Source organism: Canis aureus, chromosome X, assembly GCF_053574225.1.
Source record: "Canis aureus isolate CA01 chromosome X, VMU_Caureus_v.1.0, whole genome shotgun sequence".
In the NCBI taxonomy this organism is placed as follows: Eukaryota; Metazoa; Chordata; class Mammalia; order Carnivora; family Canidae; genus Canis; species Canis aureus.
The window spans coordinates 12,479,917-12,487,780 of NC_135649.1; positions in this window are offsets into that span (position 1 = coordinate 12,479,917).

The following is a 7,864-nucleotide window of genomic DNA, read 5'->3' on the forward strand; positions in this document are numbered from 1 at the left end:
AACATTATTTTTTAGTGGACCGTTTCTGTTTACCCCAGGATCATGTGTTCCCTGCTTTTATAGGCATCCCAGATTGGATGTGATCTGCTGACTCACAGGCAGTGGTGTCTGGTGCTGGCACAGACCTGCTTGAGAGAGTTGATTGTATGTCTCTTCATAATTTTGTGTTTGATGACAGTATATTGGTAGGCTGAAATTAGCCATAGTGGGAATATTTGCTTCATGGAATTAGGCAAATGCTATAAATCAGGTGTGTTAGTTTGCTTGTGCTGCTGTAACAATTACCAAAATCGGGGTGGTTTAATCAACAAACTGATTTTCTCACAGTTCTATAGGCTAGAAGTCTATAGGCTAGACTGGTAGGGTTGGTTCCTTCTGAAGGCTCTGAGAGAAGGATCTGTTCTAGTCATCTCTCCTTCGCTTATAGATGGATATCTTTTCCCATTGTTTCTTCACATTATCTTCCCTCAATAATGTGTCTCTCTATACATGGCATCTTTTTATAAGGTCACCATATTGGATTAGGGGCCCAACCTAGTCCAGTATATTATATTATACTATATTATATTATATTATATTATATTATATTATATTATATTATATTATATTTTTTTGCATTTTTATTTTTATTTATTTATTTATTTTATTTATTTTTTTAATTTATTTTTTATTGGTGTTCAATTTACTAACATACAGAATAACCCCCAGTGCCCGTCACCCATTCACTCCCACCCCCCGCCCTCCTCCCCTTCTACCACCCCTAGTTCGTTTCCCAGAGTTAGCAGTCTTTACGTTCTGTCTCCTGATATTTCCCACACATTTCTTCTCCCTTCCCTTATATTCCCTTTCACTATTATATAATATAATATTATATTATATTATATTATATTATATTATATTATATTATATTATATTATAACCATATCATATCTATAATTATTTATAATTATATAATATATTATATAGTATAATAATTATATCTGTAATGTAACTGTTTGGAAATTAGGTCACACTTTGAGGTACTTAGGCTTAGAACTTCAGCATATAAATTTTGGGGGGATACAATTCAATCCTTAACATCTGGTCTTTGTTCCTTCAGAGAACCATTTGTTAAACATTTACCAGCATACCAATGGCCTACAGGCCTGAGATTGGTCTCTTCTTCAATTTTGAATGGAAATGCAAACACCTGATGACTGTAACTTGTTAGAACTTAGTGGCACTATGAATCCAGTGTTCCCCTTTCTTGAAAAAAGGTACTAACGAAAATGTAGAAACCTAAAACCATAAAACTCCTGGAAGAAAATATAGGAGAAAGGCTCCTTGACTTGGTCTTAGCTATGATTTTCTTGGTATGATTCCAAAAGCACAGGTACAAAAGCAAAAATAAACAAGTGAGACTATATCAAAATAAAAAGCTTCTGCACAGCAAAAGAAATGATCAAGAAAATGAAAAGGCTACCTATGGAATGGAAGAAAATATATGTAAACTATGTATCCAATAATAGTAAATATCCAAAATATATAAGGAACTTATACAACTTAATAGCAATAATAATAATAATAACCTAATTAAAAGTGGGCAAAGGATCTTAATAGATATTCCTCCAAAGAAGACATCCAAATGGCCACCAGGTATATGAAAAGGTGTTCAACATCACTAGTCATCAGGGATATGCAAATCCAAACCACAATGAAATAATCACCTCAAACCTGTTAGAATAGCTACTATCAAAAAGTCAAAAGATAAGTGTTGGCAAGGATGTGGAGAAAAGGGAACACTTGTACACTGTTGGTGGGAATGTAAATTGGTGCAGCCACTATGGAAAACAGTGTGAGGTTCCTCAAAAAATTGAAACTAGAACTACCATATGATCCAGCAATTCCACTTCAAAGTATATATTCAAAGGAAATGAAATCAGTACCTTGAAGAGATATCTTACTCCCTTGTAGACTGCCGCATTGTTTACAATAGCCAAGATATAGAAACAACCCAAGTGTCCCTTGACAGATTAATAAAAAATTATGTATATAATTTGAAAATATAAATATATAATTAAAATATATAATGGGATACTATTCAACCATAAAGAAGAAAGAAATTCTTCCTTTTGCAACGACATGGATGAACCTGAAGGACTTTAAGTAAATAAGCCAGACAGAGAAAGAGAATACTTCACAATCTCAATTCCATCTAGAATCTAAGAGTCAAACTCATAGCAACAAAGAGCAGAAGGGTATTACGGTCTAGGGGATGAAGGTAATGGAGAAATGTTGGTCCAAGGGTAGAAACTGTCAGTTTATGATGAGTAAGTTCTAGAGATCTAACATACAGCATGGTGACTATAGTATTGCATGCTTAAAATTTGCTACAAGAATAGATCTTGAGTTTTCACACACCAAAAATTGGTAACTATGTGAGGTGATAGATGTATTAATTAGCTTGCTTGTGGTAATCATTTCACAATAGGTATATATATCAAAATATCACATTGTTCACATTTCATGTATAAAATTTTGATTTGTCAATCATGCCTCAATACAGCTGGGGAAAAGGACGTTTTGTCAATATAAATAAAGTATCTTTAAAAAATAGAAAATGTAGAACTAGAAGATAAAATTCCCCTACAAGATTAGAAAGGATTACCTAGGAATGTACTGTATACATTTCATCAAAAGGCCTCAGAAAAGATGATTGAAGTGTCTGTGAGAGTTAAGTAGTTGGTGACCCTTCATACAAATCTTACTTCAGTTTAGAAAGTATACAGATTTAATCAATATTATTCAGTTATCATCAAAATTAATTTTATTAAGTGTGAATAGCAGTAATGACTTTACAGGAGCATATCCACCTGAATCCAAAGCAAATCAATCCATCTATTTTACAAACCTAAATGAATTCACAAAAAATAGATCAGTGAAATTGGTAAATTAGTGCCTATCAAAGGAATTTTCTAATTTTTAGCCAATTACTTTGACATCACATTGGTCACAAGGTAAGACTGACATATGCTAACTGAGTAGACCAAAATAGGGTGGAATTGGCACGGGATGGGCATGTGCAGACCTCATTCACAGCTAAATTGACTTTTTCAGAAATGGTGACTGAGCAAAGTCATGTAAGCTTCCTATGGCAACAGAGAACCTAAAATAACTTTGCCTGAATAAAATGAAGGCTTCACTCTGCTCCTTCAGAGTCATAGGGCATTTAATTTCTGAAAACCACCTCTAAGGTATAAGGTAGACACTGAGTGAAAGTTCTGGAGTCATATTCAGATAACTAGCAGATTTTCCCTTTTCTCTTTCTGTTGTTTAGAAATACACGATGGTTCACATTTCTCCTTTTTTCTTTAAAAAAAGATTTTATTTATTTATTTATGAGAAACAAAGAGAGAGGCAGAGACACAGGTAGAGGGAGAAGGAGACTCCCTGTGGGGAGCCTGATGCAGGACTCAATCCCAGGACTCCGGGATCACGACCCAGCCAAAGGCAGACACCCAACCACTGAGCCACCCAGGCATCCTCACATTTCTCCTGTAATGCCATTCATGTGGTCCACCAACCCATTAGTTTATTTTAGGAATATTCTTTTTCTTGTATAAAAGCTAAGACAACAACTCCTATAGCTAGATAAATGAGACTAGTTAGTTATATAATCTGGCTGGTTTGGTTACGCTGGTTTGGTTACGCTTACTAACAAAACAAGCATGAATATGCTCGATGTGGTTTCCTTTCTTTCTTTTTTGCTTTTTTTTTTTTTTTTTTTTGGAATGGGCACTTAGTGAATGGGCAAAATGCTTTACCAGCTCTCTGCTCATTTTGGTCATTAAGAATTATCACCAAAGAAATTTCTAGGATCTCTTTCTCTGAGGACTGTAAGCCTCACAAAGAAGCAAACAGAAATTGTGTCTGTTTTCCCTCTCATCCTTCCTTAATAGTTCTTGGCAGTTATTGATAATTGACAACCAACTGTAATTAATAACCAATATAAATTTTGAATAAATGGATCAATTGGTTAAGCAAGCATTCAATAATCATTGAATGAATGCTTGCTTTGCTGCTGCCATCATGGGAAAGGTTTCTGTCATCTTTGGAGCCATCCTTAGATCCTAGAGCCAAGCTCTAGGTTTCTTTTGCAAGTTAAAAAAATGTTCAGCTTTATTGGGACGCCTAGGTGGCTCAGCGGTTGGGCACCTGCCTTCTGCCCAGGGCGTGATCCTGGAGACCTGGGATTGAGTCCCATGCCGGGCTCCCTATGTGGAGCCTGCTTCTCCCTCTGTCTATGTCTCTGCCTCTTTCTCTCTGTGTCTCTCATAAATAAATAAATAAATAAAATCTAAAAAAAGTTCAGCTTTATTAAGGTATAATTGATATATAAAAAGTAACCATACATATTTAATGTGTAAAATTTGATAAGTTTGGACAGTATGTACATCTGTGATCACATCACAATAAAGGTAAGGTTCTTCTGATTATACAGAGGAGATGAAAAACAAAAGCAAAGAAGTAGGTATTTACCCTGTCGTAGAGGTATTTAGTCTAACAAAATAAATTACAGTGTAAACTCAGAAGTTGTCTCTATCATAATATATTTGGGGAGCCAAAATGCACAGTAAGTTAGTCAAAAGGAAGTTAAATTGTAACCATTTGCAGATAAGGTCAAATGCAATTTCTTTTTTTTTTAATAAGATGTATTAATAGGGTAATGTTTCATTCAAAATTTTTTGTTCACTCAGGCCTTGCTGATAAGTGATTCGAACTTCCATCTCCAAAGAGATTAATCATATTTAATGTGTTCATTGGCACAGTGACATGCCTAAAGCAAGTAGGTGGAAAGTGATTTTGCCAATGTCATTGGGATGTGTTTTTGCCAAGCTCTGAATGATATTACTTAATGGCAATTCTAAGACAGATGATATATGTCTTTCATCTGAAGAAATTTCTTTCTCTCTACTTAAAATAATTAAATGTATAGTCAAGTCTGTTTTCATATGTATGTAGTAAGTAGATTTCTTGAATTCCTACATCTATTCTGAACCCAGGCACATTTTCTTTTCAATGTTGGGAAGACAGACATGTGACTTCATAGGTGTGCTATCCTAATCCCCTATTAATGACTATAGTAGATAGAACAAAGGTAGCCCAAAGATTTCCATGTCCTAATTCCCAGAAACTGTATTTTACTTTACATCATAAAAAGGACTTAGCAGTTATTATTAAGTATTTTGAGATGAGGAGGTTATCCTAAATTATTCATGTGGGACTGATACAATTGCAAGAGTCCTGAGATGGGGACAAAGAAGGCAGAAAAGTTAGAAACAGAGAAATGGTATCATAATAAAAACTCCACCATTCATTGCTAGCTTTGTGAAAGAGGGCCACAAGTCAAGGAATGTGGGAAGTGTCCAGAAGCTGGAAAAGGCAAGAAAGCACATTCTTCCTGAAAAAGAAACCTTTCAGAAAGTAATATAGGCCTGCTGACATTTTTATTTTAGCCCAGTTGAAACCCACTTTGGACTTCTGGACTCCACATCTGTAAGATAATAAGTTTGTGGAGAATGTAGATGGAAAATAAGAAAGCTGATATTGTATGTGTTTTCTGTAACGAGTTCTAGGCAACAGGATTGTCAATCAACTAGTGATGCTATTTTGAGGAATCAGAAGAGACAATAAAGCTGTGAGAAGGTGTTAACTCTTCTAATCAGGTAAGAAAAACATCTGGACCATTATTTCCTACTAAATTTAGGGAAGCAATGGTTTGAAGTGCTGTAGAGTGAGCCTTTGATTCATCAGCACCAAAATAATACATTTCATGGAGAATTTTCCAGCAAGAGAAAAAGAAACTGTGGAAAGGAGTTTCTCTAGAGGCAGTACTACATTATAGTGAACTTGACAGCTCATATTATCTGAATCCAGCTCAAACTACATAAACAATTGCACAAAAATCAAGCATTTTCGAGTTATATAACTCGAAATTAATATATTCCCTTTTCACTACAAAGAAATGGAATTTATAAGCCCAATCTGGGCTATAGATGAAATCAACGTTTCTTTATATGTATCTAGGAAGTCTTTGTGGAGGAGCGAAGAAGTGTAATGCAGCATGCTAAAAGGAAGGCATCATAATCATTACAGGTATGACCTGACAGTCAGAGAGGCAGGAATGTAATGAATACCAACAAAAAGGAGAAAAGGCAAAGAAACTCACAGTTTTGAGATATGAATCCATTCAAATTTTCTGGATCTATGAGAAGAAGCCATTATACTTTAGAACTTGGAAACAATAGAGGTCATATACCTGACAATTCTAAGACAGATATTAACCTGGAAATACATGCACACTGAATCCCATAATCTAAATGAGATGCTTTCTCTCCATCCTCTCAAAATATATTTATTCTTAACATTCTTAAATTAGCAATAGATATCCAATATTGTAGTTGAAGAAATAAACCTTAACTATTCCTCTAACAAATTTCTCTAAGAATTCCTCTGAGATGTCCCCTAAAGAACACTGTAATGAATTTGGGGATCTCATTGGTAGTAAACTCATTCAAAATGTCATTTTTAAAATTTATTTGAGAGAGATAGTGAGGTGAGCCACCCATTCAAAATGTCAAAGAGATAACCTAATATGCTGGATTTATGTTCAAAGTCAGAAAGTGTCTGACTAGACAAAGGGTAGTCAAGTGGTAAGGGCCTCAGGCTACAATGCAGGAGACCTGGGTTTTAGTTCTAACACTGCCACCAGCTGACTAGAAAATCTTCAATAAATCACTTCTCCGATTTGGGTCTCAGTTTATGTATCTTGCAATTATGGGGGATTTAAAGAAATTGAAGAAAGGCATATTTGGAGAAAACAGGCTTCCCCTAGTTCCTCTTTCAGTCATGACAGATACTTATAATGGATCATGGCACCCTTTTTCCTGAACCTGGATGAAACCTCACAATCTCAACTCAGCAATCCAGGCAGCTGCTTCAAGATCATCAGAGTCAACACGCAGGTGAAACATATTCCCCTCCTTGGAAATGATCTCCAAAATGCCTTCCGCCTCCAAGAATTAATGTTTCTGTGCTTTTTTTTTTTTTTTAAATTTCATGTTGCCTGTCCTGGCTATTTTTTTGTCCTAGCTGTTTAAAAATAGGCTTGATACAGTACACCTGGGTGGCTCAGTTGGTTAAACATCTGCCTTTGGCTCTCAGGTCATGATCCCAGGGTCCTGAGATCTGACCCCTGCATTGATGTTGGTGTATCTGGCCTTAATCTGCTGAAAGTAGATAGTAGTTTCAATAATAAGCATAATAATGATCTGTGAAGAAAACAAATTGTATATGGAAGGCTAAAATTTAGTCAAACGATAAAGTTAACTAGAAACAGGAAGTAAGATGCCCAAGAAACATGGAGGCAATCCTATGTGTTGGAAAGGGCACAGGCTCTAGAATCAGGCAGGCCCAGATTAAAACAACAACAACAGCAAACAGTTCTGCCATTTGAGTTCTGTGCAACCTTAGGCAAGTCACTGGACTTTTTAAAGTCTGTCTTCATATGTAAAAGTGGGCATAAAAGCTACCTCAGAGAGTTGCTATGGAATTTAAATGAGATGAGTTTATTAAGGCCAGTGAAAACATCCAGCGTACTACCTGATACATAGTAAGTGCTCAATAACTGTCAATTTCCTTCCTTCTTTCCTTCCTTTTAAAGAGAAAACATGATTTGAAAAACCTTTCCTTATGCCGAAGTCTATCTACAAAGACTGTTGCATTCTTACTTCCTGAGGTGAACTTTTAAGATTTAGAAAGAATTTTTAGAAACTAATTTTTGATGTAAAGAAATCACTGTCAGATTAACTGCTACCTATAGAGT